The sequence below is a fragment of the Mercenaria mercenaria genome, chromosome 6 (assembly GCF_021730395.1).
Source record: "Mercenaria mercenaria strain notata chromosome 6, MADL_Memer_1, whole genome shotgun sequence".
NCBI lineage: Eukaryota > Metazoa > Mollusca > Bivalvia > Venerida > Veneridae > Mercenaria > Mercenaria mercenaria.
Genome location: NC_069366.1, coordinates 75085602 through 75098284, shown reverse-complemented (window position 1 = coordinate 75098284; position 12683 = coordinate 75085602).

Genomic DNA, 12683 nt, shown 5'->3' with positions numbered 1-12683 from the left:
GACGGATGTGCACGACTGTTTAGTAGCAGTATACAATTTATGAACAAAATAAATGTATTTTAAACACAAGCTATTTAAAAAAAAACAAAAAACAAAAACAGTGCAGTTCCGATCCTACACGCCCCACACACCTGTCGGAGCATGGAGTAGCAAGGAGCGTTGTAGTTAGATCTAGTCCAAGTTCCGCGACTGGGCCCATCTATGACGTCATCAAATTGGCGGCCAAGTTTGAAAAATAAAAACTTTACGTATCTTAAAATTTACTTAAGTAATACACCAATAATATTATTATCTTTGATCTTCCATCGTGGAATATTTTTTGTCAACAAAATAACTCTATTGAAGTTTATAAACAATTAAATGTGTAGGGAAAAAACAAAAAACAAACAATGCCGTTCCAAAAGCAACCTCAAGCGTTAGGCTATAAATAAAAATTTTAGTAAACAAGAGCTGTCACTAATGGTGACAAATGCCCCCCGCAGCACCTTGACCTTTGACCTGGTGACCCCAAAGTCAGTAGGGGTGGTGTACTCAATAAGTACTATCAGCATGATTGTGAAGTTTGAAGGTCCTGGGTGCAGTGGTTCGCATGTAAAGTGCCTTCATGCAAAAAGTTAACGTTGGCCCCTGTGACCTTGACCTTTGACCTGGTGACCCCAAAGTCAGTAGGGTTGGTGTACTCATAAAATACTATCAGCATGTAGTTTGAAGGTCCTGGGTGAAGTGGTTCGTGAGTAAAGTGCCTTCATGCAAAAAGTTAATGTTGGCCCCTGTGACCTTGAACTTTGACCTGGTGACCCCAAAGTCAGTTGGGGTGGTGTACTCAATAAGTACTATCAGCATGTGAAGTTTGAAGGTCCTGGGTGAAGTGGTTCGCGAGTAAAGTGCCTTCATGCAAAAAGTTAACGTTGGCCCCTGTGACCTTGACCTTTGACCTGGTGACCCCAAAGTCAGTAGGGGTGGTGTAATCGATAAGTACTATCAGCAGGTGAAGTTTGAAGGTCCTGGGTGCAGTGGTTCGCGAGTAAAGTGCCTTCATGCAGAAAGTTAACGTTGTCCCCTGTGACCTTGACCTTTGACCTGGTGACCCCAAAGTCAGTAAGGATGGTGTACTCAATAAGTACTATCAGCAAGTGAAGTTTGAAGGTCCTTGGTGCAGTGGTTCGCGAGTAAAGTGCCTTCATGCAAAAAGTTAACGTTGTGACGAATTGACTAACTAACTAACTAACTAACTAACGAACGGACGGACAGTTGAAAACTAATATGCCTCCCTTCGGGGGCATAAAAATGTGACCGAAAGTGTTGATTAATAGCTGTTCGAGTCATTTGGCTTCACAACATTGAGAAAATTGTCAGTTTCCAATATATTTGTTTTTCTCGAAATTCTGATCTTTGTTTTGAATGTTTTTTTATTATTATTATGTAGGTTATCTGATTGCTGATGAACACGGGGAATATTTGCAGATCGGCCTGAAGCTGAAAATTTATTTGGTGGGGAGTTCGAAATTGTCTTCTGGGCGATTACTGAAGTCGCAAATTTATCGCATCACTTGACCTGCGAATTGTCACAGTTGTTGGAAACTGTTCCTTATATATCATATTGAGCGCAAATAACCTATCTGCGCTATTTACCAAATGCGCAGCGCATATAACAAATTTTTGTACGTTGGTTATATGCGCAACAATTTACCAATCGTTGCGCAGGATAAATTTAAAGGCTATATACCAATAAAAGAATCTGTTTTTTGTTTCATATAAAATTCAGCTACATCAGAACAATTTTTTTACAGTTTCTAGATTTTCACTCCGTCGTAGACATATTTTCCACAAGATATCCATACATTTGCTTCAAGAAAACGAAAAGAAAAGCGGGTGTTGAATAGTATGCAGTGAAATGCAAGTCAACTGAAGTCAGGTACCCTCATATTACCGCATTTCAGAAAGCGGTCCGCAAAATAAACACCCTACTTTCGTGTTCAAGTAAACAACTCGGAAACCTGCGAATATTAGCGTGAAAAGTGTCCTATTTTATGTAAAATTCATTCCACGAGTGAAATAATGCCCATTTGGCCCCCAATTTACGCGCAAATGCGCGAAAAATGGAAAAATTAGGATCTATTTATTAGGGACTTCTTTCGGAACCACAGAAGCACATTTTTGACCGGATTACTTCATTATAACCTTAACCTGCATGATTTACCAAATGCGCAGCGCAAATAACAAATGTAACTTTATATATCAGTAATCTGCATTTCATGTTTGATAAATCATGCAGTTGTTCAATTTATTAATAAATATAAATGTCAAATGCTGAATATCTTGGTACTTATATTATGTGTCATAAATTTGTTTCTACATCAGTAAATTCACAGCAGTCGGTCACCATGCAGGTTTCAATACCTCCGATCTGATGCAATAAAACTCAAACATGCGCGAAGGTTTGATTTCCTCCAGCTTGCACACGTCGGCCTCTGATTTTGGTACGTGGCATTCCCTGTTTGATATTTGTCTTTGTTTTTTAGGCTATTTCTATAATCTCCAAGTTTCCAAGTTTATTATTAAATTCTCAGTATGTACATATAGCATAAACATGAGATTCACATTCTAATAAATAACAATAATAATAAAGATCAATAGATCAATCTTGTACTTCACCCGAGCACACACTTCGCAAAATATCGTTTTTGGTTGCGGGTTTATAGGTTGCGGGTTTATCCCGCTACCAAAGTTAAGTGTATTTCTGACAATCATGTAGCATCTTTATTTGATTCCAAATCACATCCAAAGGAATTTGTTCATGTGCTACACAAAGTAGTCCCATTCATAAACAATGCGGATGAATTATCAATGATCAAGCAGTGCTTATTCATCCTCTATCCATTCACACTGACCATTTAGATTATATAAGATCTGTCAATGATTAGGTATTCTAGCCCATGGTTACATCACTGACTTCCAGCTGTTCCTTTAAGGTCAGGCAGAGTTTATCTTAGATATGAGGCACCGTTAGTATTTGTCTCTTATACATGTATATTTATAGACTGGCATTCAAAATGAAATATACTCTAGCAAAACCCGCAACCACCAAACATCTAAAGGCTTTGATTATTATATTGAAATTTCACAATTGATATTCTTTTTACCAACGGGAGCGTATCTCTCAACATGGCTAAGATAAAAGATGAAATAAATAGGTGACAGAATTAAAAGAAAATTCTTACAAATCCAATTGATATTATTATTTTTTTATAGTACAAAATCGATAGAATAAAGAGTAGTTCTCGTCAAAATGTGAACAAAATTTTACATTTTGTAGCTGCGCAAGATACGTGTTCGTTGCCCTGTGCTAAAAGAAAATCTGGAATATACTCTGATAACTTGAATATCTTTTATAAATCATATTAACTTTTACTTTGATTTACGATTAAAGACTAAAATTATAGTTTTTATGCAAATATGAGATATATAATAGAGAGTTGTGATTTCAACATTCGCCTTTCCCTTCAACGTCTCTCATATATATTTGGGGTAAAACGTCACCAATATGCGTGTATTTTATTTATATCAGACGTTGCTACTAAAGTTTTCCATGTGATTTCAAGTAAACCTAAGACTTCGTTTTATTACTATGTGAAATAAAAAGCTTAGTTTCAGGATTTCTGCTTATTAAGTTATTCGATTATCCATATGTATAATTGGACTAAATTTGATGCGAAACACTATCAATACGTATAAGAGTATTGAAGTTTTGTTTGGCTAATGATTTTAACTAAATATATTGAATTGAACCTGGAAGTATGAAGTTATCAACTGATTTTGAAAAACTTTGAGATTTTGTTCAAGCTTTAACTTCTACGGCATATTTGTGTCCTCAGGCGGTATTGATTATACCAGATGGGTCTTTTTGTCGTAAGAAGTGAAGTTTTGAACGTCCGAAGTTGTGATATCACGAAAGTCAAAACTTCAGTCTTTGTACATCTACTCTGTCCACATACACGGCATCAAAGACAGAAATCTGGATGGAGGCACATGGCATGACAGTCATTTTACTTAAAAAATGAATGATAACGCGCGATTATCATTTGGTGGAACATTTTATTTTAACTTCCAAATAGAATCAACCCGTTTCTGCCGGACACTTAATAAGACAATTGCGTTTTAATTATAAACATAAAATGGTACTAGTAAGACGAGTTTTTGTTTGAAGTTTCAGACAATTTTAGATCTATGATATCATGATGCGAGAGGTTTCCTGTTAGCCGTATGGGATAGCTCCATTTTTTACATGCACGGAGCCAGAACATGGCAGAGGGGCATTTGGGTCAATCCCCCTTTGATTCTTACATTTTACTAAGAAAAACGTCTTGAAACTTGGTGTCACTCTAACTAAAATTCGTTCATCTGCACATGCTTTACTTATGAAATAGTATATTCAAACAAATACGTGTATATGCCCACATCTTATTTTGTGCGACAATTTTCGTCTCCACCTAACAGTTCTTGACTGTTTCGCTAGACACATGGTGACTTGGCACGATTATATTGTGCTGTCTGAGAGTCTGGCATTATACAGAGTCAAACTGAGTGTCATGATGCCAAAACGTATGATATCACGAGAGTATCTTACAGTTGCTCATGTTATCAACATATCTTTTAAAAGGTTAGATTTTCAACAGGAACAGTCTACAAGTAAAACGCGTCTTTTAAGGAATTCGATGTAGAAAGTACCAATTCAAAGTAAAAAAAACAAAACTTTAAGAAAAACTATGAAATACTAGTCAACAGCATTTTGTGTGTGCTTTATCTCATATATTTAACTTCAAAGTATATCGAGGAATGCATTTATTGTAGTTGATGTCTCATGTTTTTGTTTAATAAATATTAACTGTAATATCTTTCAAGAACACCATCAACAATAGAATACGTTGATATGATTATCATTTTTATTTCCTCTCATGTTATATAAAATGTTTTTTTTTTTTGTTTTTTATTATTATTATTATTTTTGTAATCGCACTAATATCCATTCGATGATTATGTTAATTGAAATGTTTTTTTTTTTAAATTTTCATTTCCAAAACCTCTTGTAAAAGTCCTGCACTTTCGGACAATTGATATCAAAATGCACGAGAAAAACGATCATAATTACAGATAAATTGAATGGGCGGATTAAAAGAAGTAAGGTTCATTCTAAAGTTTGAAATCTCAAGGAATTTTAATCGAACTTCAACTTCATACGTTAACTTCGCAAGAGAAGTTGAAGGGGAAGGCGAAGGTTGAAATCTCAAACTCTCTAATGTTACATCTGTAACTTGCACGGGAGGTCAGTCCTGCGCTTAAAGCGAAGTTTGAAATGACACTGATATTTCAAATAAATTTCATTCATAAAACATACTATTTATGAAACTTAAGTATTGTAAAAAAGGAATAGAAAAAAGAGTGATTTCTGTCATAACGAGAACGAAATATTACATTTTTTATCTGCACAAAATGTGCGTCCTGCGCTAATAGTAAATCTGGAAACTACTCCGATAACTTGAATGTCTCTCATAAACTATGTTAACTTAAACTCTTTTTTATGATAACAGACTATATAAAATTGTAACTTTTGCAAATCTGAATATAATGTGGGATGTCGGTCCTGCACTAATAGCAATTCCTGAAATGACGCCGATATTTCCAAAAAAAAACAAAAAAACTTCACTTCTTAAACATACTATTTATGTATCTCTGCAAATTAAAAATATGTTTAAGAGTAGAAAATAAATAGAAAAAAAAGTCATTTCCGTCGTAACGAGAACGAAAATTTTACATTTGTTATCTGCGCAAGATGTGTCCTGCGCTAATAGTAAATCTGGTAATTACTCCGATAACTTGAATGTCTCTGATAAACCAGGTTAAGTTTAACTCTGTTTTATGATTACAGACTAAAATTGTAGCTTTTGCAAAATTTGTTAAATTTGTAACATGCGCGGGATGTCAGTCCTGCGCTAATAGCAAATCCTGAAATGACGCCGATATTTCAAATATATTTTATTTCTAAAACATACCATCTATGTAACTTTAAAAAAAAATTAAGAGCAGAAAATAAATTTGAAAAAATATTTCCGTCATAACGAGAATGAAATATTACATTTGTTATGCTTGTCCTGCGCTAATACTTCGATCAAAACAACAAAGGAAATGATAACATTGAATATTTCTCAGGCTGGTTTCTTTCTTGATTGAGTGATTAAATTAGATTGAGCCACGCCATGAGAAAACTAACATAGCGCGTTTGCGACCAGCATCGATCCAGACCAGCCTGCATGTGCATCCATGCAGTCTGGTCAGGATCCATGTTGTTCGCTTTCAAAGCCTTAAATTAGCGAACAGAATGGATCCTGACCAGACTGCACGGATGTGCAGGCTCTTCTGGATCCATGCCGGTCGCAAATGGATCCATGCTGGTCGCAAACGCACGATGTTGGTATTCTAATGGCGCGGCTCAATTCTCTTCAACAATCATAGTATAACTAAAAAGTTATTAGTTCAATATTTACCATTTTATATTATTTTGATTGTAATATGTCTTTATTGTTACAAACAATTCAACGAACAACTTTAGAAATAAGCGCCAACTTAAAAAAATACATAAAATAGAAAAAGTGGAAACTCCACAGCTAGGTCGTTCAACACGACAAAAACGAAAATGTTGCAGGCTCGATTTGATTGAGCCTGTTCATAAATCTTATAATCATGTATTTGTTTAATCATTTATTACATTGGTTAATTTCGCTGCTTGCCTGGCCTGCATAAATATCAAATCGCGAAAAAATAATATCAATAGGATGATTGAAATATCGTCTTCATTACAGGAATACTAATTTATATTGTGCAGTCATGTCTTTTTGCCATACGTAGAGTGCGCATGCGCGAAAATTGGTTCCCGTTGCTAAGCAAATAGCTCTGTGTAAAAAGGTCTATATTGACATTAGCACAGAATCGACTTCTTTTAGTAGAAAGAATATGATATTACAATTTGTTATTGCAATATGCCTTTATTTTGCAAGCAAGATCAAGAAATAACTTAAGAAATCCTCACCAAACTTTTAATAACATGAATCTCGTATACATTTCCCTAATTACGCTGGTTATTTCCAAGGATTACCTGGCCTGCGCTAAAAGCAAAATTACGCTGATATTTTAGGTATTTCTCTTCAATATTTATTAATTTAAACGATATCCCCCCATATCTATAAACAATAACAAAATATTATACTTGTCATTTTTGGCTAACAGTTTATATATATATATGTGTGGCATGGTTTTATACTTTCCTAAAATAGAAAGATTGATTGTTTAATTAAATGTAGAGGTATTACAAATCTGCTACTAATTTTGTATTATAAAAGCATGAAAAAATAATATCAATTAGATTTGTAAGAAATGACATATACCGGTATTTGAAATATCGTTGTCATTTCAGAAATTGCAATTAGTGCAGGACCGTCATCCCACAGTAACTTTACATTCTAGCTACAATTTTAGTCTGTAATGGTATAACAAAATTAAAGTTGACATAGCATATGAAATTATCGGAGTAATGTTTAAATTTTCTTAGCGCAGGACATACATCTTGCACAGATAAAACATAATATTTCGTTCTCGTTATGACAGAAGTCGCTCTTTTTTCTATTTTATTTTCTACTACATTTTTAAAAAGTACATAAATAATATATTTTATAGATGAAACATATTTGAATTCAGGATTTGCTATTAGCGCAGAACTGACATCCCGCGCGGGTTACAGATTTAACATTACATTCGTCTTTGCAAAAGCTATGACTTAAGTCTGTAACCATAAAACAAAGTTAAAGTTAGCATGATTCATGAAATATATTCAAGTAATTTATTTTTTATTAGTGCAGGGCATCCATCTTGCGCAGATAACAAAATTTATATGTAATAATTCGTTCTCGTTCTGATGAAAATCACTTTTCTTTCTGAATATTTTCTACTCTGAAAACAATTTTTAAGAAGTTTCATAAATAATCTTTTAGAATTGAAATATGTTTGAAATATCGGCGTCATTTCAGGATTAGCTATTATAATAGCACAGGACCGACATCCCGCGCAGGTAACAGATGTAACAAAATATTCATTTTGGCAAAAGCTACAATTGCAGCCTGTACTCTTAAAACAATGGTAAACTTAACATTTTTAACGTAGATTTTGGACGAGCCAACATGTCCTTTATTTTTTGAATTACCGCTTGTATTTTTTAATCCCCCGCCGTGGCGGAGGGATTATAGGAATGGTCTGCGTCCGTCCGTCCTTCCGTCCTTCCGTCTTTCCTTTCCGTCCTTCCGTCCGTCCGTCCTTCCGTCCGTAACAAAATCGTGTCCGGTCCATATCTCCTAAACCCCTTGAAGGATTTTCATGAAACTTGGGTCAAATGATCACCTCATCAAGACGATGTGCAGAACCCATGAGTCAGCCTTGTCAGTTCAAGGTCAAGGTCACAACTCAAGGTCAAAGGTTTGAGCCTGCCATTTTGTGTCCGCTCTATATCTCATAAACCCCTTGAAGGAATTTTATAAAACTTGGGTCAAATGATCACCTCATCAAGACGATGTGCAGAACCCATGAGTCAGCCATGCCGGCTCAAGGTCAAGGTCACAACTTAGGGTCAAAGGTTTTGAGCCTTCCATTTTGTGTCCGCTCTATATCTTCTAAACTCCTTGAAGGATTTTCATGAAACTTGGGTCAAATGATCACCTCATCAAGACGATGTGCAGAACCCATGGGTCAGCCTTGTCTGCTCAAGGTCAAGGTCACAACTCAAGGTCAAAGGTTTGAGCCTTCCATTTTCTGTCCGCTCTATATCTCCTAAACCCCTTGAAGGAATTTTATCAAACTTGGGTCAAATGATCACCTCATCTAGACGATATGCAGAACCCATGAGTCAGTCATGCCGGCTCAAGGTCAAGGTCACAGCTTAGGGTCAAAGGTTTGAGCCCTCCATTTCGTGTCCGCTCTATATCTCCTAAACCCCTTGAAGGAATTTTATAAAACTTGGGTAAAATGAATACCTCATCAGAACGATGTGCAGAAATTATGAGTCAACCATGCCAGCTCAAGGTCAAGGTCACAACTAAGGGTCGAAGGTTTGAGCCTTCCATTTTGTGTCCACTCTGTATCTCCTAAACCCCTTGAATGATTTTCATCAAACTTAGGTCAAATGATCACCTCATCAAGAACTCATGAGTCAGCCATGTCAACTCAAGGTCAAGGTCACAACTGAAGGTCAAAGGTTTCAGCTCTGTATCTCCTAAACCCCTTGAAGGATTTTCATGAAACTTGGGTCAAATGATCACCTCATCAAGACGTTGTGCAGAATTCATGAGTCAGCCATGTCAGTTCAAGGTCAAGGTCACAGCTAAAATCAAAGGTTTACCCTTTCACTATCCATAGCAGTGGCGGGGGATATAGCTGTCTTTCAGACTGCCTTGTTTAATTAGGAATCCTGACTAACATATGGTTTGAATCTAGCTCAATGCCAAGGAATACCAGACATTCTGTTGGACCTTCTGTTTTATCATGGAGGTAATATAGAGATATATTACCTCAAAGGCACACCTATTTCGGACATTGTATCTCGAAAAACATTTAACGACCTGTCACAGGAAATCATCCAAATAGTATAGTAATTTTCCAGAATTGAGATTTAACTTAACACAAAATTCTAGAAATCTGATACACCGTTCAAAAGTTATACAAGTAATAGAAGACCCAAATAAAATAGAATTTATCATTAATGCAGAATCCAAGCAGCTCAAAATCTGAAGGTGTGATAGGTATCAAACGATATGCACTTTTGATATCCGACTTAAAAAATTTGCAGTGACGCCCCAAATCTTATATTATTTTTCCTTTTTTCTGTCTCATCAAAACTGGTATATTGTACTGTAAACAAAGCTGGGTCTATATACTAGTAATCATTGACGGATTCGCCTGGCGGATATGACAAATGATGGATCATTCTGTGCTCCCCAGGGGTTTTCTTTTCGACCAAGCCAATAGGGGAGACAATTAAATTTGGAAGTGGGCGTTCAATGAAAGGGCCAGCTACCCTACCTGCCTCTATTTCTTTTTTTCTTTTTTATTTGACTCTGAATTATCTCCGGATTCAGTAAAATGGAGCGGAGATTATTCGAATCACGTGGGGAACGTGGGCCCGAATACTGAATCGGAAAACCATTTCTAAAACCATTTAAAAGAAATGCCGCCTCTGTTTTATTATAAAATTGTAGATAATATTTCAACTTTGCCACTGGGGAACAAGCCAGACTAACAGTGTCGAGCTTGCAAGACTCCTTAGTGTTAAGCCGTTTAAATTTATTTACCGATTTGGCCTCTATTGAAACTACGACCTCTGTGGGGGCCTCGAAAATTCCTGCCTCGAGATAATCTCTGAAAGGCTGGCGTTTGATCTGTTTGTACATTACCGGCAGATACAGATCGATGTAGGACAAGTAATCTCTGGATGAGGCCCATTGCATTTCGTGCATATGTGCGGGAACCTACAATTGGGCCAAGTACATCCTCCATTATTAAAATCTAGACACGAATATCTCGATTTTGCAACTGATTGAACTTTTGGGGATTGTTTCACCTGCATCATACAACGCCACCATAACTCGTTCTTGATTTGTGACCATGGTGCCACCCCCTTTGATGCAAAGCACACTCCCGAATATTATACATGTAGTGTAACATTTCATACACTTTGTCCGCGTGGTTAGACAAATATATGGAAGAGTAAATAATAAATGCGTTGGTCCACTTTTCAATACAGGTTATTTGATCTTTGCACACTTTTGGGACGACACAATATGAAAATCGGCGTCTAATCCGAACACAGAACCATTACAAAATTCTGACAATTCTACCGCCCCCTTCAACAATAGCGCAAGATTAATGAATTCGTCCCTGCAAATTTGCCGCTTGATGGAGGTAGGAACATGAGCGGCTAAATCATCGTCTGCTAGACACATAAAAGGCGCCGAATTGAAATTACTTGCTACGTGGCCATTCGACCTTGTCGCCGATAAATCACTAACCAAAGAGGGTAGAACTGATGAATTTCCATTCCGGTTAGTGACGCCACACCCCGTCGCTAAATTATTATTATTACATTGTGAATTGCCTGTATGCGGAATTATACCCGAAGCATTCATACTACTGTTTGCAGATCAAATTGCCCCTTCAACTTTTTTCAGATCGATAGAGTTGCACGTTTACGTCACAAAAACTGTGAAACTGAAGCTATTTTTGGAGTAACCCTGACAGGTTAACCCCGCCTCATCCGCAATAAATTATTCGTTTAGATCTACCTTGCAAATTAATCGATCTGAAAAAAGATGAAGGGGCAATTTGATCTGCAAACAGTAGTAGTGCTTCAAATAATCCAAAGTTTCGCCATAAATATTCTAATGATATGTTTTATTGTTTGATGCAAAATAATTCAATTAATTGATAAATAAGAAATATTACATCTCATATTCGGTCACGAAAATGAGATTCTAACTACTCGTCAGAATTATTTCTATTAAATACCCTACAGAGTCTTCATATGAACCCAAATTTCGCCCGAGATATTTTAATGATATATTCTATAGTTTCATATAAAAACTAATTAATTCAGTTCAAAAATAAAATGAAAAATACATCTCAAATTCGGTCTTTACAGCGCATACACGAATATGACGTTGATACAGTACACAGTGCAAGAGCCTAGTCCTAACCAGCTCAGGTAGTTGCAACAGGCTTCTGGCCCTTACACCGGCTTAGTCAAGTGCTCAGCAAATATCACTTGAAATACCTTGTGTTAATTGGGAAACAACCTGTAGAATAATAACACATGAAGACAAGAACAGTCACCCATGAAATGGGAGCAAATGTGCCGATGACAGGTCAACACTGCACTGAGTCTATATGACCGATTACGGCATATTTCAGCCGCATGCGATACCTAGCTCTTGCACAGGTACAGACTAGTCACCAGCACAAGTCACACACCAGAACCCAGACTTCTTGTTCAACTCAAGTGTTAAGGATAACGAATTAATTGCTCTAATAAATTTGAGTAAAGGCCTTGCAGCACAAAATACTTCATTTGATTCAGTATTGAATACCAGGACAGTGGAAGTGACCTGCTCATTTCACAGGCTCAATGCACAAGTCTTACTGTTGAACAAGTGCACATGTTAGACACTATGCTGCTCAATGTTGTTCAGTGCCCCATAGACAGATGCTGCTCAGTGACAGTGTGCTAGTTAGTTGAATGTCTTGTGTTAAATGTACCAGCGCTGCCTTGAACAAATTTAAAGAGTGTTGAATGGGAATGAGACATATGCACATGTTGATGGTGTTGGCTCAATGTCCCATTGGAAAACATTGAGCTGCTCGATGTTCTCTACATGTGTTGCTCAATGCTTTTGCACATGTCCAGAAGTGAGGACCCCACGACGTATTTCAGTCGTGGGCTCACCTTCCAGACCTAGGCTGGGGTGCTTAGAAACTAGTAACGTAATTTTCTGTTTTTTGATTTTGTTTTTGTTTTTATCAACAATGGGCTCACCCTGTGGGCCATTTCACATTATATTCTACTTGATTAACAGAAAGAATTCCCCGGAAAC